This window comes from Parambassis ranga, chromosome 24 (genome assembly GCF_900634625.1).
Source record: "Parambassis ranga chromosome 24, fParRan2.1, whole genome shotgun sequence".
Lineage (NCBI taxonomy): Eukaryota > Metazoa > Chordata > Actinopteri > Ambassidae > Parambassis > Parambassis ranga.
Genome location: NC_041043.1, coordinates 8,193,365 through 8,219,007, shown reverse-complemented (window position 1 = coordinate 8,219,007; position 25,643 = coordinate 8,193,365). Strand labels below are relative to the sequence as shown.

General features: G+C 41.3%; 1 protein-coding gene across 2 annotated transcripts in view; it reads right to left on the bottom strand.

Annotated features, from left to right (window-relative positions):
• The window catches only part of klhl29 (kelch like family member 29), a 181,892-nt gene that overhangs the window by 88,086 nt on the left and 68,163 nt on the right, over positions 1 to 25,643 (bottom strand). The gene's annotated exons all lie outside the window — the stretch shown is intronic.

Sequence of the window (25,643 nt, the reverse complement as noted above, 5' to 3'; positions counted from 1 at the left end):
AAAAGAAAATGAAAATCTAAGTGCTGTGTGTGTTGGATGGGTGAATCCAATGCCACAACTTCTCCAAACCAAACTAAGAGTTCCCTAAGCCTTTCTTTGCACCCACATCTCTAATATTTTGCTCTGGTAGGGGAGTAAGAAATGTTATCAGCCAAGCACAGGCTGATGAAAACACAGGGTCAATCACCACTGGACCCCTGAGCAATATTCGCCTCTCCCTATCTGCAGTTTGGACGCTTGGTCTAACAACCAGGCAGGGAGAGGGCAGAGCCAAGCCTTATTCCCCTGCTCACCCCAGCCAGCCTCCTGAGTTAATAGAAAAGACCTGGTCACCAGGCCCCTCCTGTGTCCTCCTGGCTGATCCCTCCCTCCGACGCTCCATCCCTCAATTCCATTAACCCCACACACACACACACACACACACACACACGCTCACACACCTGACCTGGCGTCCACTTCATCAAGCAAGCCATCATGCATTCGAACAGCTGCGTCGACAAAGACCCGCAGAGTGTGAACTGACCGCACGACAACAAAAAAATGAAATCAGTTCACTGTGAATTAATTTAAATAGTGGATCGATCCCATTTTTGGAGAATTTCTCTGCCTGCCTTTTACATAGTATGGATGCAAAGCAACATCTGCTCTCTAATAAATAACTTTCACAATAGCAGACGAGCTCAATGAGTGTCACCTGAATGATAAATCTATACTGAAAGTTATCTGACAGTTTTGTAAGTGCTGGGGGCAAAAAGAAGCAAAAGGAAACATCTTAAGGAGAAGCAGAAGGCAGAGTGATGGGATGAGAGAATGAAGCTGGGTTTACGGGCAGACAGGCTGTCAGGTCTTTTTGTCCAGCTCAACCTGTCGACTTCAGACAACAGAAAAGTGAAATGGTTTACTCAGAGAATGCCCTCAGCGCTCAATTCCATCTGAGAGCCCTAGGAGAGAAAATTCGGAGCATTTTCAAGGTAAGGTATTGTTTTCTACTGCCCACTATTTGTTTTAATGAGCGTTTTAGCCTCCTCCGCTGCGTGTGTCTTTACTGTACTCCTCTCCAGCCATGCTTTACTTCATCCTCTATACGAGGAACTCCTCATTAACTCACAGCATTGACTCTCTTACTTTCCTTAAGCCCTGCACCTGCCTCATAACACTCACTCATTAATACTGCCACCCATTTAACCAACACTGAAAAAACAGGGCAGATCTCCTCTGCTGAAAGGCAATCCATCTGTCACAGTTTTAGTGCACCAGGTAAAAAGAGAGGAAAAAAAAAGGTTCTTAGTGCCATCACACTGACAGCATATCAGCTAGGTTAGGGAACAATCCTGCCTTGAAAATGATCAAGGTTAGATAGGAAATACACAGAGACACAAACACACACACACCCAATACAAACGCAAGCGTGTGCACACACACAGCGGGAGAACACACATGCACACGCACGAACACGCAGAAGCCAGCAGATACCAGACGGGATGTTTATTAAGATGGCAGACTAGCTGCAGGCAGGCAGGCAGGCAGGCAGGAAGGTACTGTAGGTTCTGGGACAACGCCTGCCATTTTCTCTCAATTTTATTTGCTCTCCCCATTTCCAGTCCCCTCCTCCCTGGCCACCCATTATCACCGGGCAGCAGATGGTTTCCTCTGACTCGACAAAAAACCATGCCGGAGAAGAGGAGGGGAGCCAGATAAATAATTTTTGAGTCGTGCCAAGCCATTCTGCGTTTGTTGTCAGGCTGGCTGGGGAGGGCTTGTTTTTGTATCGTGTGCAACATCCGCACATATGGACCGCATACTGAAAGTGTGGAATGTGGCACTTCAGTACAAACACACACAAAGATGCAATTACTTTTAAACACATGGTCACACCTACACACACCTACATATGACTTTACACACACGCAGATAACAATGTTCTTCACCGATCTTTTGTCACAAATTTTAATAAATATATAGTTTCTATGAGCTTTCAAAGCCAAAGATTTCCTTTATACAATGATCTTTTTTATGTCCGTTGTTAAAGCTGTTTTGGATCATATGTACAGTATGGGACTTTAAATGTTGTACTGTAACCCTCAGAATTTGAAGCTCCTTTTCATCTGTTCCTGCTTCAAAGTCCCACATACAGATTCATAGAAGTGCACACAGCAAAGTACCTTCCTCCCTTGTCTCAAACGTCTGAATGTTGCACATGTCAGATCCAGTGCATTGAAGAGAGGATGATAAAATCAAGACGAATCAGGCCTAAATATATACTTGCCCTCCTCTGACTGGGCAGCAGAGACAGCAGTCTTATTCTGGGTAGTGTATCAGCTATTTTCTCTGACATCTGTCACTGTGTGTGCTCTACCATCCTGCATTGGTAGGCAGCATTATTGTGCCTATACAAGAACCTCTTGCCACTGGCCACCATCTGCTGTGGGTACATATAGAAGGGGGGCTTGTGGTGATCCAGGGCTCTGGGCTTTGATTGCTTTGAGCTATCCACAACATCCGCAACCAAATAAACAGAAAGAGTTTGCTCATGGCTTTGTGTTTGTCTTTGCATTTGTGTTAGTGCCAGCCCTTCGTCTGTGTGAGTTATTGCACCGGATCAATCCTATGAAAACACAGGGTATGATGCCACAGAAATCTACCGCTGTGTGGACATTTCTGCATTAGGTTCAGCTCTTTGTATGTGTTGTGCTTGTGATACGGACCAGTACATCTAAGCCTGAACATATAGTGCTGCCGTCCAGTTAAGAAATGGCTTTAGTTTCCCCGGAGAAATTACTTTATTGCTCAACTTGGGGAGAAATGGCAAGAGAGGGAGCAGGAGATAGAGAGAGAGATGAGTATGTTTGTAACACCCAGCTCCCATTGGGGTAAACAACATTACAGCACACACTGATCAAATCAACTAACTGCTATGAGATTTAATAACAGGTCTGGATGAAAAAAAGGAGCTGTAGAGAGAGCAAAGCAGGTTTTGAGAAAGAAGGGGAAAACACGGGAGGAGGGCGGTAAATGGAAAAAGGCGCGCGCGCACAAACACACAGTAACAATACCGCATTGAAAAGCTAATCTTGTGAAATGTCATTAGCACAACCGCCAGACACAATGAGATAGCAATGTGTAGTGTGCAGGCCAGTGCTGCACTGGTTGATTATGTTCTACCTTTTAAGGTTCAGTGTTTTTTTGTTTGGTGGCAAAGCTCACCAAATAATGTTTCTTTGGTGGTAAACACACGTGGAAGTCCACTATTGTGTGATATCACTGCAAGCCGGCCTGTTAATGTGCACTTGCTTTCCTGATAGGTTTTTCCATTACATTTTCTCCCAAACAGATTGACCAGGACCCGTTGTAAGACTTCCAATATGGAGATGCCATATGGTTTAATTTAAATGCATCCAGAACAAGACACCTCCACAATCAGCCGGCTCTGTTTCTCTATCTGGGGAGATACATCAACACAAATTTAATCATAATCAAAATTCAATAACACCAGTCACTGCCATGCCTCGCTATATTGGGTGCACATGTAAAATAATATCACATTGTAATTCCACACCATGAACAAATCATAAAAAAAAACTGTATGTGCAGGCAAGGAAATGAAATTTAACTCAAACCGAATGGCTTTTTCTTCCCTTTGGCCAGGCATGGACTGATACAGTGAATTTGGCAGAAATGTGGAGGGTGATGGAAATAATGGCTTTCCTCGGAGAAAAGAAACAGAATGAAAGAATGGCAGTGAAGGCAGGAGTGAAAGATTGAGAGGCAGAGTAAGACAAACCCATCCATCATGAAGCCTTGTATCATTGCCTTTGACAGATCATTTTCAGCTTTTCTAAAATGAAGAGGGAGAGAAAAAAAATCTCCTTTTTCCTTCCTTATCCTCATATCCAAAAGGCTGTGACCAAGTGTGGTCCGAAACTGACCAGGAGCATTAAATGGAGCATACAAAAGCGCACAACTCATTTGCTTTTCGGACATTATTCACTTACTGTATAGAGGTATCTCCTTTCCATGACAACGCGCTGACACCTAAATGTGAAGTGGATTTGTTCTGGACTTCCGTCATAATGGTGCTGAATGCTGGAGCCAAAGCATGGGGTGGCTGTGTCCAATCTATTAGACTGGAACATAGCAGAGCATCTCACGAGTAAACAAAGAGACTACTGCGCCAGTTTTTGGCAGCCATCTTAAAAAACCGAGCAGCGCACCAACATGCCGAACAGCGTGTTGCCATAGACGGCGAAGGTGCGTATTCACTATGATGGCTGCACACTGAGGACACAGAGAGGAATCGAGGTAATACTTTTTACTTCAAAAAACCCTTAAAATACGCCGCGATTATATCATGTACTGAGAAATAATTGTACACGATAGATCTAAACGTAAAAAATAGACATCTAGAACCACTTTTGGCAATGCAATCAGCCTGTACGCTTGTATTTCTCTGCTGTAATGAAGTGTCAGGTGAAAGAAAGTAATATTGAGCAGGCATAACACTGGCTGTTTAAACACTTGTTGGAAAGGTTGCTTAATGTATAAACAATGTTTCCGTTGATTCCACTTATTCTTTTTGATTCTACAGCACTTGACACCTCTTAAAGACATATTGCACTTAACGAAAATGTCACATTCATGGTTGTGATTTGGATTGAGGTGATATCCTCTTTCACCAGACAAATGTCAGTTATTACTGGGGCTTCATGTCTGGCATGTTTGTGCAAGGAAATTTGAAAATCTAAACAAAGCAGATCTTTCAGAGTGCCAACATTTTATACTGACCCCCGGCAGCTCAACAGAAAAACATAATGAAAACACACAACACAAGTGCCTGGCGGGTGTATATGGCTATTGATGTACCGCAGAAAGGGCTACGGATACAGACTCTATAATTTCAAGCCCGGGGCCAAACGACTGAAGGGGAACGGACTTCGCTTCCTCTGAAATTCCAGCTAAGACACCCCGACAGCTCCTGGCTTGACGCACACGTTCCGGAAAGGGGAAGCGTGATCGCAGGGGCGAGGCCGACAAGCTTCAGTGGAAATGCAGAGCTGGAAACCGCGCCTAATATCCCATGAGTGCTCAGAGGTTGCAGCGTTTGCCCTCCAAACCCTACCTCAACCCCTCCTCCTCTCCATCTTGCAGACAGAATAAGAGGCTATAGGATGTTGTGAACATGTCTCATCTATGGGACTAAGCTGAGTGGTGATGCTTCATAGAGAGCGTGACCAGTGCTTGGACACGTGAGCTGTGGAGACTTCTTCATGTCATAGTAACACCTCCCAGAGGAAGGTGTCAGGGGCCATGTTGCTCTCCTTTGGAACTGGATGGGACAGTTAGAGACATAGGTCTCCAGCAGGCCATGACCCTGCCTGATGTGTGGTGAGTGTTTGGGGAGCAAAATATCCACTGCCTGTCACAGCAGCAACATCAGAGACTAAGACATGACTGTGGTGCTCTCCTCAGTGGGTGAAATCAAGGCAACATGACCACTATGATGTGTCCTCTGTGTGCCTGCAGCTGAAGCTGTGACAAATGAGTCGTTACTGGGCAAACAGCCATTTAGTGCTAAAGAATGAAGTGAATATATATTAATATTGCAATATGAGGGGAAACAATATCTATTTTGCCAACAGTGCAATGCATGCAGCCTGCACGCCAAATACTGGAATGCTCTGGCAGATAGGCCAGATAGCAGATGACCATTTGAAGGGGGGTGAAAATCAAGGGCAGAAAAAAAAACTCAGTGGAAACACGTATTTCATATTTCAAGGACCAAAACTGCATATTGCCTGAACAAAGAATTCCATTATCACCATGTGCACACATACTGTAGTTTCAGTGCTTCAGTATTGCCTTGACGGAACAATGCTTTCATTTCTTGCTGATATTGAAACTTGTTAGACACTTTGCTCAGTTTAGTTATAGAATGAACCTGTTAGACACTTTACTTATAGAATGTACGTGAGTGAAAACACCTAAAGTTGTTCTTTCAAAAGAAATATATACTACTCTCTCCCTCCTTTCTGTGAAGGACATGTGCAATGTCTGATAAATCAATAAATGATCCATTTAGGAGAAGACGCTATACACCTGTACACCACTGTAAAGCTTCAGTGTTAATCACTTCCCTCTCCCTATATTCTGTTCACTTGACCATAACCTCACAACCCTCCTTTAGACTTATTTCTCTACAACAGTATCTGCCAGAGTATGTAGGGGAAGGCAGAACATGATGCTCCTGAGAGACACTCACTTCACACAGCGTGAAGAGTTTTAATTGAAGAAGAGCACAGTTCTCCAACCCACATGTCTGCTAACAACACTGCAGAACATCTTCTTTAAGGATTACGGTTATTAAATTTCTGTTTAACTTGTTATTAAAGGGAGAATAACAAGATGGAGAAAGCATCAGGTAATAGCATCTCAGGTCAAGACATGGACTTGTGCAGGTCTAAAGCATAAACAAGGAATCATATTCCCTCTGCAACCCAGGATTACATCAGAACTGGATGGTAATCATACCATTAAATGGGTGTTATCAGTTGTGTTAACACTCCCATGCAAAATGCTGGCTGGGGTTGGGTTACTGATGAGGAGTCTTGGCAAACTCTCATTTATACAACTGCAAGAGGTCACTGTAGTCACTTCTGTTTACATCTGACTCTTAAAAAAACAATTAACTGTAGCTGGCAATTAGACTTACAATAAAAGCTAATAGTCAAATTCCTACTACTGTATGCACCATATGAATTATATATACAATGGCATATCGTAAGTAAAAGCCTAATTATTAACTTTATTTAGAATTTTTTTCTATGTGTTCTATACAATTCCTGTTGTCTACTAGATTCTGTTTTGTAGGATTTTGTGCATTTCCTGCACAGCAGAGGTGCAAATGGATGCGTCCCCACAGTGGAACCTCTCTGCAACCTCTTAAAGAAACAACCTATATGATCAACCAGAACAAGAACATAACAATGATTTCACTTTCTATCCAAATCCATACAAAGCACACCTGTTCAAACGGACATGTGCTGAAGTATGATACAGTGTTACATCACCTCAATGCCCAGAAGGCAAAACAATTTTTAATCAGAATACAAGTGAGAGTAATTAAACTGCAAATGCAGGCACAGCCAATGGCCAGAGTTTACTGTGAATGCACTTAATTAATGATTTAGTGCTTCAACATTATGAGAGCACAATGGCCAAATTTATCAGCTCCACTCAGATGAACTCTGGACCCTTGAAATGAATATACCAGTTGGCTAAAACGTACCTATCACCTTTCACTGAGGTTTCTAAATATAACAGTATTAAGTGAGGTGCAGCAGAATCTGCATTACAGCACTGTTGAAATCAAAAGCCCACATGACTCCACTAAGGTATACAATTACCACTGAGCACACACTGATAGCAGCCTTTTCATACACTAAATGTCATTTGGAATCAATACACCTCAGTCATCTACAGCTAAGCGTGACAATAAAATGTGCATATATATTTTAAATGCAGGAAGTGACATGAGTTCAAATGGGATGTGGACTTTATCAACCAAAACGCAGTGCTCCGGCAGCCTCATGTGTAACCCGTGGTGGTGTTCCAACCTTTTGAGGTTTCAGTCTTGGAACTCCAGCAACGCTCCCCCAAGGCTTGAGAGGAGACTGAAAGACTGGTTTTATCCCACAAGATGAAGTGGTCAGTGCAGCTCTGTGTTCCTGCAAGCACAGGAGGGAGTCCACACAGCGCACCGCTTGGGGTAAGATATACACTGGAGAGACACGCTGGGATCATTAGAGACCCAAGTCTCCTAAAGAAACTGAGAAATAGCCATGAACTGCACTGCAGCAGGTGGATAAACAGACCCTCGCTTGAATTTTTTTCTTTTTTTATTGCCTCTGTTTGGAGCCATGCCTTTCAACTGGCTGTGAATGAGCTTCTCTTGATTTGGCCTAATGTTGTTGGTTTTTCAAATGCTAATGCAGTTCTATACAGATGGCAAAAGTAATTTCAAGGTCCATCTCCAGTGTTCCTGTGTCGAAAGTTACAATTGACAAGTTGAATTAGGATGTTTTTGAAAATTGGTTGATGCCTCTACACTCGTTTTGTTTTACAACAGCACACAGTATAGACTCTATATAAACTATTTCTTGTCTTCCAAAAAATCTTTTATCCTCCGCTATTATGACTGTTGTAAGCATAATACATCAATACCTTTCCCTTTTTTTATATAAATACTGTAAAGCTTTGTCAGGTCTGCAAGTACATATTTGAAGAAGTAAAATCGATGCAGTGTGCCTGTCATTGTTGGAGCTTCACATGCATTCTTTTTCCCTTTGTTTTCTGTTTTGAAGGCGTCCAGCTCTTTTCAGCGCACTCATTTAAACTGCAGACTAACAACATACTTGTCGAGAATCCAACAGTGAATGTGTCAAGAAGAAATACCTCCAGCTAGTTGGCGTTGTCTTTTCTTAAACATTTTACCTTTAAAAATCAGAAGAATCGCAGTTTAGTGCCTGTATTATCAGTGCCAGTGCCAATGAAATGGGCAGAGTTACAAAGACTTGCTGTGGATTGCTTTAACAAGTACACACACACATTGGATTTGTGAAAGAAAACACTTCAAAACCCCCTTTTATATTAAAAAAACCCCTCCTAAAATGGCATTTCAGGGCTAATATTTATTCTATTTGGCATTTCTAAAAGTATTCATTTATTTATTTTTAATTTTATTTACTTATTTGTTGTGTGAAAAATGTGAGAGATGAACAAAAAAAGAGCCTTTTAGCTCCATGGACACAGACAGACAGCATTAATATTCATGAGCTGGATGATTAATCGCTAACATGGATGAGTCATGCTATTAAAAACTGTTCCTGTAGCCAAATTTAAAACCAGCATACGCTACAGAAGTGCAGTCTTCTGTCGTCTTACTTACACAGGAAGACATCACACACACCCCCTGATCAATAAAATGCAAAAACAGAGACCATTAGTGGTTTAAATGTTCGGATGCTCTAGGCTACAGTTGTGTTCAAAACATGCAATTATTAATGAAGGTTTTCAGGGGGATTTTCTCTCCTTCTTCTTCTTATTCTTCCTGACCAAGACTATATGCCTGTGCCCCTTTTAGTGTCTGAATGAGGTAACGATGCCACTGGAGGCAGGCTTTAAAGGCACCGCAGTTGTCAGCTGCAGCATCTTGTGGTGTATACAGATTCCCTTACACAACCTTGAACACTGGTTCCCTGTGCACTTGTTGACAGGAGCTTGTAATCTGAAATAGTCTGCAGGGTTGAGCTGCTAAGTCCCTTGTAGGAATGGGATACAGTTATGGTTGTAAGAGGTGGGGTGGGGGGACGAAGAGGAATAGGAGAGAACATCTTTCCTTCAAAGCTTATTGAGCTGTCAGGTTTCAGTCCCTATCAGAGAGCATTGATTTCCTGTCACATATTCAACTGTATGTGCTTTTACACACATCTTCGACAAGCGCTTCGCATAATAGGCCTGCTTGAGTGGTCATGACCACATAAGGAAGCCGGTCCACATATCGATCTGTGTTGACACCAAACATAGTCCTTTATTTAAATTGATCCATTAAAGGGTAGCCAAGTGTTTAATGAAAAGTATCACACTGCATATAGAGTATGTCACACGCGAAGCAACGCGAGCTGACATGGGTGGTGACACGGAGACAGCTGATTGTGCTAATATATCTGACTGTGAAGATTTAACATTTCCCTTTTGTGGTGATTTCTGAAGAGCTGACTAGAAGTTATATTTTTGCATTAGCATTTCCGTGACCTTTGCAACACTCAATTCAGCTGTCAAAAACTACACTGCTGGGAAGCAATGAAGCAAAAAGAGCAACTTAAAACAACACATGAAAGGGAGCTATTAAACTTATTTTGGCATTTACTTATCACAACTTTTTTTTTTGTCATAAATAGCAAGGTGCAAAACAAACAAACAAAAAAACATATACAGTACCACTAAGGATGGTGGGTTAAAAATCCTCAGAAGAAAAAATATATTATGAATGGCCCCAGAATTGTATCCTGCATAACAATAACAGAAAGGCCACAACATTATATTGAAATTAATCTTAAACAACAGCAGATGACAATAAATGGGTTGTGTCTTCCACAGAGACCAGACCTCATAATGGAGATATACAATGTGCATGCAGAGGACATTGCTTGTGAGAACAGTCACAATCTCTCGGCCATGCCCGGACATTAGTGAGAGTCATTAGGCTCATTTAAATGAGGTTGTTAAGCCGATGAAATGAGGCCATATATTTGGGTGCGGAAACAAAAGAAAGATTCTCCCATTTTCTCACAGGCGCACAATCTCGTCAAAGTCAAATGTGAGGTATTTTGAGGGCCAAAATGTCCCCTGCACACAGACAAATCAATGCTGAATAACCTCTAACAACGGCAACAACTTCAACATGACGTTAGCGCTGTGTGCTGAATGTGATAATACAGCTATTACGATGCTTTAATTAGAACGTTTGCCGATGTATGTTTTCTTAACGTGCGACCACAATCTCTCCCTCATCTCAATTGTTATTGTGATCATTATAATGACAGTCAACCCAACAATATCGAAGAAGACATTTAAGCCGATCCATAATGTTGTTTTGGTAACAACACCTTGGCTACAGCACCATCCCCATCATTAGCTCTCAACAATGATTTGTAACAGACCCGATCCGATCCCCCTAACAGCAGGAGAGCACCGAGAAACGGATAAAACCTGGCAGCAAACAATAGTGTCAAAGTGCAGCTTTCTGTTCTGGATTTAGTTGGATCTATCACAAAGACAACCAGGGTTACGTTTGTGACAGACTGAAGACGTGTCCAGAACTCTGCCTCTCACTTGGAGTGCTAGTGCTAAATCCCCCTGTGACACTTTAAAAGGCAGAAAGAGCTGGAGAATGGATGGATATAAAATGATAATAAAAAAGACCAGTAGGGATGAGAAGATCACACTTGACCTTAAGTCGATCTACAGAAAAAATGCACCCCCTCCTGTGGTTGAGTTGAGGAGGAAGATTCTCAGTCATCCAGGTCATTTGTACACAGGTAAGTATGGAGACATTTAGTGCTATTATTTGTGAGTTCCTCACAGACCGACCCACTGAGGTCCTCCACCACATATAAACCATGTTTCCCCACCAAACTGTTAAAACTGATGAAGCTGCTTGGAGGAGCAGCCAAGAAGAAAACTCAAGTCCAGATGCCTCGCTTTAACCCGTTGAGTAGGAACTCATCACGAAGCATCTTGATGCATAATCAGCAACCAAAAAGTAATGATACAACATGGGACATGGACTATAGTCTCCTGGGTGTCTGGACAACCATTCCCACCCTCCCTTTGTTGTCAATCTTCATACTACTTTGTCAAGCAAACACTTTTAATGACCTCCTGTTGTTTATAAGAAAGGACTTGTCACCAAAAGTCTGTCAGCAGTAAAGCAGACGTTTATTTGTGTTATTACTCGATGGACCGGCGCCTGCATACTATGCTTTTAATGTATGCTCCCTGTAGATCACTCAGGTGCTCTGACACTGGCCTCTTAGTCGTCCCCTGGGTGAATATAATGTAATGGTCCCCGCCTCTGAAATAGCCTGCCACATCAGCTTTAGCAGAAATCTTTGGATAGACCTCTTAAGCTTAGCATTTTCATAATCTCTGTTATTATTTCCTCTTCTGCTAAGCTTCGCCGGTCTTTTCCATTTAACCTTGTCTTTTTATCTTTCCATTATGTCTCTTCTTTGTATTGTTTTTTTGTTATTGTAGCAACTTTGACACATGTTTACCGCTAAAGTTACCAGGGAAGCAAACTCTGGTCTTTCCTGTCATAAACTGCTGTTCTGTGTACCCCTCCAACCGCCCCAACCTCCTCCCACTCCTGACTCTTTCCTCCCTTGTTTCACAGGGGGGATTTGTCACTTACATGTGAGGATTATAAATGTGATAAGTGTAAAAAAAATGAGCTACAAAAGCAGAGAAAACACACATCCCATGCAAAGATTTAAGATGGTGAAGACAGAGAGGCAGCTCAGTATTCATTGAGAGCAGCCTAAACACGGTGAGGAGTGACAACAATCACTCACTTAGAGACAAATCCTGCTTAAGTGCGGATCTAGGATTACAGCTCTGATTAAAAACTGTGTTCCTTTTGTTGCTCGAGACTGATGAATCAGTCAAGGGTGATACAGCCAGACGATGTGCCCTAGAATTAATCATATCCCATCACACTGTTTTTCATAAAAGTGGGCCCTCTGTTCTTGTATCGCTTCATTTTCAAGACCGAGGAGGAGCTCAAATATCATTCAGGGAAAAAGATTTCAAGATGAGGTGAATTAATAATTAACTATCTTTGCACCTTTATACATTTAAGTGTTTGTGGGCATCTCTTTCAGGTTTTCTTCTTTTTCTTCTTTTGCAGCTTCTGCAGCCAAGCACAGCTCTATTGAAAACCTGGCGTATGGTAAATAGCCCCTAAATTAGGTCCCTGGCCTTCCAGCTTGGTTATCTGTGATGATCGGAACAGTGTGTGCTGCTTGAAAAGACCCATTTTCCCTCTGGCACATCATTTAACATGTCTCATTTACCGGGAAAATATGCAGGTCACACACCAAGAGATCTCTGGTCACATCCTTACCTCACCACACTCAATACAAATTTAAAGGATTTGAATTAGAACAACTATTACATTTCTTCTTCACCCTGTCTTTCTAGCTGATAAATATTAATGTTTTCTTTTTCCTTGACCACAATAAATTTTAAGTAGGTGCCTTCAGGAGAAGGAGGAAAAATAGGTTCTTTTCTTTTCTTTTTTTACTTTGTAATGATAGCTCAACCCAGATCTTTGAGGGGGCACCTTAATATATAAATCAAGAAGTACCAAGTACTAAGAGAAGGGGTCCGCATCATCTGAAAGGTAAAAGGTATTTACATCTGTCTCTGAAACGCAGAAACAGATTTACAGGAGCAAGATGGCGGCTTATGGATGTGGCACCTCAAGAACAAAGAGGCTATTTGGAATCAATAGTCAGAACAGCTGAAATAATTTGCAAAACATCAGTACTTGTACTCAACTCCTTTAATCCTGCCTGCACATGTGTGTGAAAAGCAGATCTCACACATTCAATATTAACACCTCTTACATTAGCTGACTTACAGTTGTGATTGTTGATTACACTTGATTAGCTTCATTACACCTTCAGATCACATTTACTTTTGGTGCCTAACTAATTTGCAAAGGTTGATATATTCATCATTACTTTGACTAATAGGAATTAATAATATACTATATTTAATACCCGATGATGACAACAAGATAAATTGGTGTGCCCCCTCTTTTTCTAGCCATATGTCACTCATTGGAAGCACCGAAGCCAGTGGTCTGTCATTCTTTTGACACTGTTGTGTTTGTTTTGTTCAGCTATCGAGACAAAAATACTTTTAAAAAATTACCCAACCAGTTTAGAAGAGCCTTTAGCTAAGTATAAAATTACCACTGTTCCAGTGAATCCACAGAATAATAACTCTGGTCTTTATATCCACTTGCATTACTGAATCAAACTGAATCAGTACATAGTCTCAACAGTTGCCCTTGAAGCCTGTTTTACAAAAATTTACAGGAGTTCACCGGCAGGGAAAAATGCTGCTGTATTACAAATCTGACATGGTTCAAGACATTCGGCTTTTCAGCTTGCAGCATTTCTATTTTCTATTGTGTGTGTGTGTGTGTGTGTGTTTGTTGGGAATCACAATTTACTTCCACACTAAACTTTAATGAAACAATCTGGTATAAGAATCTTGCAGTCTTGCAGGGAAGGAAAATCAGAAAACAACAGCGACCCTGTTGATCCTGGATGTTCTGCTTTTCTGTTCGCGTCGGGCTTATATTGTGTAGGCATCAGCAGCTGTCATTAACTGAATCGCAGACGGCTTATTCAAGCTGCATATTCATTTTTAACCTCGTCAAGGTAATCATTCTCCTGAGGAACACAGACACACCCACATGCTCATCACTCTGCTTTTATTCTCTTGGGAGAAAAACACGTCGCGAGAAATTCACAATGCTCTGAATAAAATTTTTCATTTCCAAGTTGGCAGACACAATTTTAGAGCAACAAGACAATCACTCATTTTCAGTAATCTCCATTGTGGGTTCACAAAAAAAAACAAGGCAATAATTTAGTTGATTTTCATTTGGATTGTTCCCGGGCTTTCTCTGATTTAATCCAATGCATCCTCACTGCTCTTTGAGAAAGAATCAGGAAATACTGCAAAGACCGACCGCAGGTCAACAGACACAATAAACACATAGTTCTATTTTACCCGTCGTAAGAGGCAGTCTCTTTTCAAGTCTGAAATGGCCTATGTGTTGAAATATAATGAATGAAGTCCTTTAGCAGACATATTCCAATCGTGTCAAATCATAGAGGCATTTATTAGAAAATTTTCTGAGCAGGCAAAATAATTTTTATGATAAGAACTGAATAGACCTTCCAACATAGCAGCCATTCAACACCTAGGGTCTGCCTCCACCACAAACACCAAGAGAGACGATGCACAAAGAGGTCGGCTGCAGCCTGTATCTACAGAATGTCTTCAAACAAACTAGGGCTGCAACTAATGACTATTTCAATAGTCGGCTAGTCATCGACTACCTTAATGACTAGTCAACTAATAGTCGACTACTTTGGTCTTCCACATCAATGTATAAAGCTGTTTTTTTTTTTTTACATAAAAAAGTGTGTGCGTCCCCGTCCACTCATCCCCACATCTGCTCAAAGTACTTTACCACTGATTTTACACAGTTCTTGTTACACCACAAGCCAGAGAATCATTCCCTGCTACAAATGCGTTGCACTTGCATGCCATGCGATGCCGTCACTAACAACCCATCGACTACTAAATTAGTTGTCGATGAATTTTCTAGTCAACTAGTTGTTGCAGCCCTAAAACTATTATGCAGAAAAGAAGAGCGTGTGTGTCAGCACAGATCCTGTAGACATCAGTCTACTGCACGAGGTAAAACTCCAGGCAGATATGAACTGTTTAAGAATATCTGTCCACAGCTGCCTCAGGAGGTTTTAAGGTGACTGGAACAGCAGGTCCTAGCATAGCTAGAGCCCCTCAGTAGTGCATGTAAAATCCAAGTAAGGGTGATATTTGATTCCATGGTAACTGTAACTGTAACTACACCTCCCCGAGTAGTTTTATTTTAATATAAACACACCTAATAAAAATTAATGAACTTGGTGCTTTGGGATCAGTGAAGTTATTCTGTTATTAATGTGCAACAGTGTTCGTATTGTTTGAACAAGATACTATATTTCATTTAGTGAATTAAAATCCCACACCGATTTGGTTTAGCATTTTGTTTGCAGATGTGTGTATAAAGATTAGAGCACAGAAGACAATACACTCATCACGTCAAGGTTGATCATACATCCGCAACAGTAAACACACAACGCTCACAATAAATCGCCGACCTAAAAATAACACACTGTGTACTGTAAACCATATACCGTACTCACTGTGCTTGGCTTGTGTTTGACAATATTTATTGCTCCCTCAGATGCACACAGCACTTCCAATAATGACTCATGATGAAATGCTTCCAATTTCAATCTGACCTTGAGAGTGTTCTCTGCATTTGCTGTTCTGACATACAGCGCGTCATCAGGAGACACTCGGGATGTGGTGGGACTGCGCAAACAGTCCCTCGAAAATCAGCTTCTTAATTGAGATGACAGCTGGAGAATATCCAGCAACAACAAAAACACAAAAGGAGGGCTGCGTGGTGGGACAAAGAATTTCTGAACGCTTGAACAATAGAGATACGACTCAAACTGGGTTGACATTTAGGCTACAGCCTCACCGTTACAGCACCAGTAATGGATCAAATAAACAGGAGATGTCATAACAGGGATGCCACATTCATACCTTACATTTCACTAGTGTCTCTCTCTCACACACACACATACACACACACTCTCTCCCTGCCTCTAAATGACAGGCAATAACACAGAGTACCTCCTGGCATGGCTGGCAGAGAACATCACTGAACAAGGCCGCCAAGCCCACTGGCACGAAGACAACACTGACAGAGATCACTACATCTGAAGCAACTCTCTCTCACAAACACACAAACAGACCAGAATTAGTGTCCTGATGATGCTGTGATGATAAGAGTCAGGTGATGCTGTGTTCACTCACGCACCTGTACAGCAAGTATATAAAGAAGTGCTGCTCTCCAGCACCAAGCAATTAAAAAGTAATTACTTGATTTAATAAGGGTGTTACACTGACAATGATTGATTACAGTGAAATTAGTTTACCACTCTAGTTTTCTGGAAAAAGCTTTATAGCTGATGTCACTATAAGAGCAAGAGTGAGGCCAAAGAGTGAAATTAAAATAATGCTAATAAGTGTTGCTGTTAGTCCAGACAACAGAATGTCAAATTATACTGTCCATCCACTGACCATCCACTATTCTGTTAGCAATGCACCAAAACTTAAAAGTGAGTGAGTGATTTGTAACAGATTACCAATTTGGAATTGACAACTAGCAGTGTAATCCATCAGATTAATCAAATACAGTAATCATAATCTAATTGCTTTCAATTACTTTTGGAATGCTTTGTCTCCAGACTCTGTAAAATATTATGTTGAACAGACAATTTATTCCATTCCAATTTGCACACTAATTTGAACGGGGATATTATCCTCCTCTTCAAACGTTATCAACTGTTATTTCCCAGAAGTATCTAATCTGATTACGGTTGCAATAAAAAAAAAAATGGCAGTGCTGTTATTAGAGCAAACTAGCAAAGGAATGCAAAGTGTGTGGTCTTTGCGGTTTCATTGTGTTTTTTGTGAAGACAAAGTATATAACAGGGGATAGGACAGAGCTGAAGTTGTCGCTAACTCTGATGGCTGATATTAGCAGCAGCGAAGAAGGTGAAGACGAGAGCAATTATTGCAAAGTAGGACAGAGGAATCAGTGCTGAAGCAGTCAACAGTTGTCTTCTTTATTCTTAAATTCATTCAACCAACAGCACAGCTATTCATTACAAAATAATACAGTCGTATTTCATAGACTGGTGGAATGTTATTATGTAATTCCTTCTATTATACAACTGTTATATCATAATAATCTCACTATTGGAGGCTTCAACAGTGACTCACTCCCCAGAGACCTTCATGTTTAAATGGCCAACTTTGCAGCTGGAAAAAAAAAAAGTTTTGGTCACTATATATACTTTTTTTCTGTTTGTATGTATACAACTGTATGCTAAAATTACAAAATGTTTAAATTTAGCACTTTGATTGACAGGTGTGCTGCCACTTTAAGGCAGGATTTCATACTGCCAACATGGCGTCAAGCTGAATCTCCTCAGAAGATGCCATGGACATTCAGTCCACAGCCACAGCTTGGTTTCATAGTCCTGGCTCAAGACTTTAAATCATTTTCTCCAGACCTTTTGAAAATGCATTTTTTTTATTAATACTAGCATACAGTGTTACTGCCAATCACGTCTTATCTGTGTTATTAGTAATTATCTTTACTGTTGTGGGCTTTATTTTTAATTGCCAGATTGCATTTGCCTAAAAGTAAATGAAAAAAAAAAGACTAGGACAGCACTCTAAGTCCTTTAATTAGAGAGTCAGCTTGGAGTCAATCATGTAAAGCACTTTGTTGTAACTCTATTTTGAAACGAGCTATACACAATAAATGCTAATTTATTGTTAAGAATGACAGCACAGTGGCAGCTGCTTCACAGCACAAGGCTCCAGGGTTTGAATGTTTTTCCACATGAAAAATTAGATGTCCTTGTTTGTTAGTCCAAACATCCACTAGTGACCTGTCCACTGCACACTCCGCCGCCTCACTTACTGTAGCTGAATAGGCTTCAATTTTTTTTGTTACAGGACAAAAACATGGATGCCTGCAATGACAATGAAAAGCTGTTTTGTTCTCCTTAAAAATGTGGTTGTCGCCTGGCTATCGAGCAGCACGCAGGCTGTGAATATTATCTGCAGGAAAAGCAATAAATAAGTGGAACACTGTCTGGCTCCCCTCAGAATTTCACCAGCGAAAAAGAAAACAAGTGCAGCGCTGTGCAAACGTTTTAGACAGTTTTAGATTTTTATCCATCGGCCCCTGAATTTGTTCTGCGGCAATGTACAAACCAGGATCACAGAGAATTATCTTCAGCCATAGGACGGCCTAAATGCTGTCATTTGGGGAATTTAAGTACATTATGGAGATAATACTTCCCTTTTATTGCTTAAGTTATCTGCGATATAGTACAAAAATGTCATTTTCAGACAACAACAATAGCAACAACGCTTATTATTAGCCATATTAAACTGTGCTTGTTAATACATTTTGTTGACATTGACCACTTATGAGCTGTAGTGCCTGTTCAGAAAACTGTGTGGTGCTGAAAAAGTACATGCAAAGGCACAACTGAACTCTGTAAAGATGAAAGGAAAACATTTACATGGTGTATTACAGTGGTTGTGGTTTAAGCGGAGGGCGACTTGGCAGTGTGATGATGCGTGGAGCACCTAATGAGAAACACTGAGCTCCCAGTAATTTGTTCACCCGAGTTAAGGTCAAACCGCAAATGCTGCATGATTGAGTCACCCCCAAAGTCCCTATTAGAATTTGCATTTAAAATATATCTATTATTTATGTGTGTATTATTAAAATGTCTGGCTTTTAGATCCCCTGAGCATGGTTGCACAGGGAAGGCCCACAGCACAATACTGAGGACTGAAAATCAAATAATGGTCAGAGAGAGAAGAGAAGAATGATGAGAGACAGATAAAAAAAGTTGTCTGGAGTCCAAAAAAGGCATCTCTCATAATGAGGACACTGTTAGATTAAAAACATGATGACTTCAAGCACGGGGTAACCTTTAGAGATGCATTTGTGTTCGAGTAAACAAGATTTATTTGTTAGGGATAATGGATGGTAAACTCGGAAAGGTCGGGATTGTATTCCTAGTATGATAGTCACAAGATATTGGCTACCAAGCCGATAACAAAATTTGGAAAATGTGTCTGCTTATTTCCTTTTGCTGTCTTCATATTGTGCTTTCTCTGGGAATGATGATGGGGAAATGATCACCCTAAAAGTGTAGTTTTATGATTGTGAATTGCAACACACAAGCTTCACAACGAAAATATGCCGCAGCAGTATGGCCGATTGCTGACTATAAAGATATGCATATAGCCACATAAATTTAGCCAGTCAGCACCAGCAAATCTGAAGCAAAAAGGCCAATTATTTTATTGCCCCGAGCAGAATCAATCAGCTGTAGTGCAGTCACACTTGGCTGTTATTGACAAAGCCAAATGCAAAGAGCGGAGACTTGTTCATTAAAAGTACAAGAGATTGGCACAGATCAACTGTACATCTTAATGAAACGGTAAATTAAAAGATAAAACACGTGCAAGGCTTTTCAGCGAGACAACACGAAGGCTAGAAAGATGCCTGTCTAAAAACAGCAAGCACAGATCTAGCATATGGATACAGTTAAATGGAGAGAGTACCTATAAGGGCACATTCTGATCATAAAGCACTGTATGTTACTCTAAAAAACAACATGTGTTTATTATGTGTGCTGTCACATATCTATTCAAATAATCAGTTAATGCTGTTTATAATTTGACCCACAACCTCAGTGGCTGTGAATAAGGGCCAATCTACCTTCCCTAAAACTGCAGTTGCTCAAATGGCTTAAGGCTAGGTCTATATCATGTCATCCATTTGTTAAAATAAATGTATTTTAACATAATCCATCTATTAAAGTTAAGGTTAAGGTGTAACTGACAGCCATCAGACAGAGCTCCTCACTAACCTCAAGGGTGGCATCTGACATGGTTCATCTGTCATTATTATAACCATCCATCCATCCATCCATCCATTATCTGAACCTGCTTCGTCCTGCAGTGCAGGATCACAGGGGCCTGCAGCCTATCCCAGCTATCTATGGTTGAGAGGCGGGGTACAACATGGACAGGTCACCAGTCCATCGCAGGGCAACATACAAACGAGACTCACCAATTGACCTAACAAGCACGTCTTGGGAAAACCCACGCAGGCACAGAGAGGACATGTCATTATTACAGTGTATGGGATGTATTTGTGTTGCTTGACAGCAAGTGGCAACCTCCAGGACTAAGAGATGAAGCCCATGTGTCAAAAACTGCAATTCCCCCTGCAGCCTCTGGGGCCTGGCGAAAGTGAAGTGAATCTAAGTGAATCTTCTAAGATGTCCATATAAAATGGCCACAGCAAAAATAAATGTTTACAGCCCGGCACAAAAAAAAAAAAAAAAAAAAAAGATGTGATACAATATGTATATAGTACGTTTGGAATTTGGTAATAAATGACTGATGATATTTATTTTTAAATAAATCATCAACAGGCTCAGTTGGACATTACAAAAGACATTGGACTGGGGAGCTGGCAGCTGAATATTAACATTGAGCCCAACTGATTTGGACATTTGCATTTTCTCATCCAAACCCTCCGAGTGAGGCAGTATCTATATAAATGCAGGGCTGCACGTGTAAAACCATCGTTGGAACCATAAATGTGTACAAGATTTCCTGGCAGTCCGCTCGGTAGTCGTGGAAACGTTCCAGAGTGAACTTAACAGGCAGACAGACCTTCCTCCTCATCCTCCTCAGAACCATACAGAGTAAAAAGCAAAATTAATTCTGCCGTTCTTTTCATTGTGTGTTCTTCAATGGACACACTGAAGCTAAACAAAACGTGGCTCAGATCCTAAACCAGATATCAGCTCAGGAGGTGAGAAGAGCACAGAGTCAATTGGTTAGTGATTTTGTTTCAAAGCACTTTCTACAAGCCTCTCTTAAGCCTTGCTTATTCTCTCTTTTGTGCACCCGACTGAAAACCTTACCAAGTCAAGCAAAGAATTTTCAAAGTAAAGCCTGACAATGTCTATTTACAGTCAATGGAAGTGCAAGCACTTCTAGCCCACCTTTATCAAAAAAAAACAGAAAAGAATGGAAAAAGGTAAATGTTTTACCAGGAGTAAAGTTTCAGCTTCGGGCAGCATCTGAGGGCAATCGTCCATAAATACTCCTTTGTAGCCAGGTTCGTTTTACACAAATAGCGCCTCAGCAACAAAAAAAAACAAAAATGAAAAAGCTCTTTTGCTGTATGTAATTGAAGCTGAGAGCACCGGCAGACCTTAATACCACAGGTGTGAGACAAGGCTGAGCGAAGTGCCAGACATGCTGGAGAGAGATGTATTGTTTACCTTTGCATGTTAAAACGCTACTCTGTCTGCCTCCTCATTGATATCTGATATTCCACATGACATGACTGATGCTTTAAAAGACTGCCTTCACCATCACCTTTCGCATGGAGTTAACCTTAAGGTGGCAGCACTTTGAATGTCACCCCCTCCACATGTGGACCTTTTCAAATGCCACCTCTCTTTATTCTTCCACTGTGGAACAGGACAGACAAAGGGAAAAGGGGGAGGCCGCAGATGAAAAAGGGAAAACAGACTGACAGGTTTTTTTTTTTTTACCACACCCAACATACAAAACCCAAATGATATAGTATCAGTTAAGCCCAGCGGGGTGTTCATTTAACACTTGAAGGGGAATATTGGTACTAAGTGTGGGTCTTTGAAGGTCTAGGAAGCTGATCCACTCATTTGACATTACATACATGGAAGAATGGCAGCCGTGAAGTGACTGCTGCTTTGTATAAAATGGCTTCAATGTGGCACAATTTAACTTTTTTTTTTTTTTGCCAATCAGTGACACTTTGCATTATCAACCACATCAGACTTCTCTATAAACACTTTATGTGTTAACCTCTGAATTTCTTGTAGACTGATGCAAATTGGAGGCTGCTAATTTAAAAGGTGTTAATGCATTAATAAGCATGTAGTAGAAACCTTTCAGATCAAGTTAGAATTTCAAGGCAGAATATTACCTGAAACTAGTCCTGTTCAAATTAAAACATAAACTAAAGAGCTTCAGAGCATGTAATGAGCATTGGATGATAATAAAATTCTATAAAAAATAGTCATTCCCCATTTTTACTATGTTGTGTTTTCAGACAGTAGCTAACTAGTTAGCTAACACCGGCATCATGATTGAGGGACACTATAAAAACACAGCGTGCATCGTGACACCTCTGCACTTCATCCACATCTTGAGAGTCTGAACTTTCATCAGTCCAGCAGTATAGTCCTCTCTGCCGGCCTGCAGCATTCAGCTGTCTGTCTGTTTTTTTGACGTGGCCCAAAACTTGTGCGTTGTTTAAAGATCTTGTATCAACAGTAAGCGCTCTCACTCCTTTGATCGTTCACACGACTACATACACACAAACATGCAATGATGCAAGCGACAACTGGGACATCTGTAATAGAAACAATCTTTGGAGTGCCATGAGAATATAGGAACATTAAAACACTTTCTGAATGGCGGACGATCGACCTGCACCCCCTTCACGATCAACCAGTTGATGTATAGAATAAACTGTGTCTGTCAAAATTACTGTATCAACATGGCATCAAAAAGTGTGTGGAAAAAACAGTGAAATTACAAACCACATATTTTCACTATATTTTAGGTGAAGTCTACAAAGCATGTAGTAGCCTGTGCACATTAACTGCAACTTGACTGTGGGGCAGAGGCATACAAATGTGAGGAGGTTGCTTTGGAAACTTGCCTCCAACAGTGACACAAATTCAGGCTGATATAAAGTACAAACCATTCCCCAACCTTTTAGGCCAACACAGCATGAGTGTGTGATAATCAAAAGATAAATATGTGTGAAGTTTAGCTTTCCCCTTTGACACAGACCTCTCACCCTTTGATGAGAAAGAAGAGGAATGACATGCAGCGGTGGCAGCGATGACAAATGATAATGGCAAATCTAAGACGACAGCCACTTCAAATTGCCCAGGGATCAACAATGACCTCTGACACTTAAGCGAATCGAGTAAATCTGACAGCCTTCCACATGCTGGGGAGGACAACGTGCCTGACCGAAGCCTTGTGTGTTTCTGTTTGTTGTTCAGCGGTGTTTCCCTTTATGTTGTCATGAGATTTGCTGAGAGCATTTCCAGTCTTGTAGAGATGAGGAGTGGGAGTCAAGCGTCATCTGTGATCCCTTGGTGTCCTGTAACAGCTGTCTCCAGCATCAGAGCATGCGGTTGCCGCTATCCCATATTACATCTCTGCCACTCAGCACCAACGGATCAGCAATCCAATTTCACACAAGCACGCTCAGAGGGAGGCGACGCTGATGCAGGGATGAGGATCTTTGCCTCAACAAAGACAAGAAGTTGTTTGAAGTGGCTTGAGGGGTGGTGGATGGAGGAGGAGGAAAGCGAGGGGCCAAAGAATTAAAGAGAAACAGTAATGGAGGTGCGATAGAGGGGGATAAAAAGCAATGGGAGATAAAATGGGAGAAGGTTGGTATGACTTTAGCTTCCACAGATATAAGATAGCTAACGTTGCTTCAGAAAAAGGCATTCTGTCATTCAAACATTGGACACTTTCATTTTAAAGCTCCATTATGGCTCCATACAGGTGTTCCTCAAACAATGGGGAAAGTCAGGGTATCTATAGACTATGTTCGGATAATGCTTCTGATCAATATGGAAATCTATTCACTTCAATTCCTTGTTTCCAACATGTCAGCAGCACATGCAGCATGCCGACAGAGCCAAAGTGGTTTGAATAAAGTCTGACAGCAATCTGCAAAGAAAGTGGTGTCAGAGCGGTACTGGCTGAAAAAAAGTTCAGGTATCATCATCAAGGCTGAAAAAGTCAAATCAGTCAGTGCATGCCTAATCTGCAATAGATGCCATTAAACATCTACCAATCTACACCAGTACTGTTGATCCTTATCAGGCAACAAACCATGGTGCATGATTTGCTAACAAGATCCGGATTATGTATTTTCTTCTGAAACCTAACCAAGTAGTTTTTCCCCATTCACCTAACTAAAGAGCAAACAGAAGTGGACGCCTCAGGCAGCAGGATGGTGGACCGACTTCAAATATGAGTTATACTGTTAATGCTGCAAGCCCATCCTTATGTCTTCAACACACTCAGATGGTGTCAGAGCAATGGCAACGGCAAAAGGCTTTTGTTAGTTTCACCAAATTGGGCTGCTGCAGAGAGAATAATGAGCTACTAATTTCCCATCACATCTCCGGGAAGAGGAGACAAAGCAGCGACTCACCGAAAAGCAACATAAGCCTGTTGGACCGATCTGCTCTTTGTAAACACACCTTTGTTTGTGCAGTGATGTTGACAGTGCCAGTTTCTGCTCCGTCAAAAGACTGGAGGGACAATGATCTCTGTGTACGGGTGGGAGAGCAGATGTACTGTACAGTATTAGATGACAACACACTCCTCAGCCTTTACAATATCACCCTCATATTGCATAGTCATTGTGACATAAACAGAGAAGGGACCTGCATCTCATCTTTCACCAAGCAGAGGGAGATTTGAATCAGATATCCAATGACTGCTTATTAGATTGAGCCATCATGCCGCCAGTTTGGAGCCAGACTCATAAAACAGCCGGTGTGTTGGAGAAGGCTGCCTTCCACTCCCACCCACACACACAAACATACGAGGAAAAAAGAGAAGATCAAGCCCCTACTGGACAATCTTCTCCTGCCAGAGCCATGCATGTAGGCTTTGGTTAAGCCCACTGTAGGTCTCCTATTTTGGGATATCCAGGGTTTTTTAGAACAACAACCCATCTGAGTCTGTTTTTTTATTTTTCCCCAAAAGGATGAAAATCCAGCAGATGCGCTGAAAAGCAGAGAGATGGAAAGCCTTGGCCAGGTTTGCAGAATTGTGATAGGAAAGACAAGTGGTTGGAAATGCGGCGCTCCATTGTTGGTACAAAAGGTCAGCTGGGATCCCCCCTCTATAGACAGGAAGACAGACGCAGGAGGGCCCATGAGAGGATGGGGATTGGATGAAACACGCGGAACATGCTGTCACTGCGAAACTGACTGACAACACAGACAAAGATAACACTTGCCTTCACCTTTTCTTTGACCTGTTGCTTCGTTATCCTCCCACATCTGCCAGCCAGTTCTATTTTATGGGTTTTCTTCTTAAATGGAGGAGACTGCTATCAATATTTTTCTTTTGACAGTAAAAGATGACGATGTGATGAGGGTGTGAGATTTCTGATAAATCTGTCATCAGATTTATGACTCCTATTTTTCATCCATCAGATTTCAAATGCTGATAACCAAAAATGAAGTTTGACAGTTCCTTTTTTTTCTTTTTTTTTCACAATGCCTCTGACAGTTTGACAGTATGCAGTTCTCATGACTGAGGTGTCTGTCTGTCTGTCTGTTTGGCTTTCTGTCTGTCTGTCTGTCAGCCTGGCTCTGTATCTCTGTACTTGATTAGCAATCACTGCAGCGTAGCCTGGTCTGATTCAAAGTGGAAAGCTTTAATTCTCTCCACATGGTGCCCAGACATCGGGACCCCGGTGCAGCCGCTCCTGGTAAACACACAATCACGGCTTCTTCAGAAAGTTTCCATATATCTTCTGAAGGAAAAAT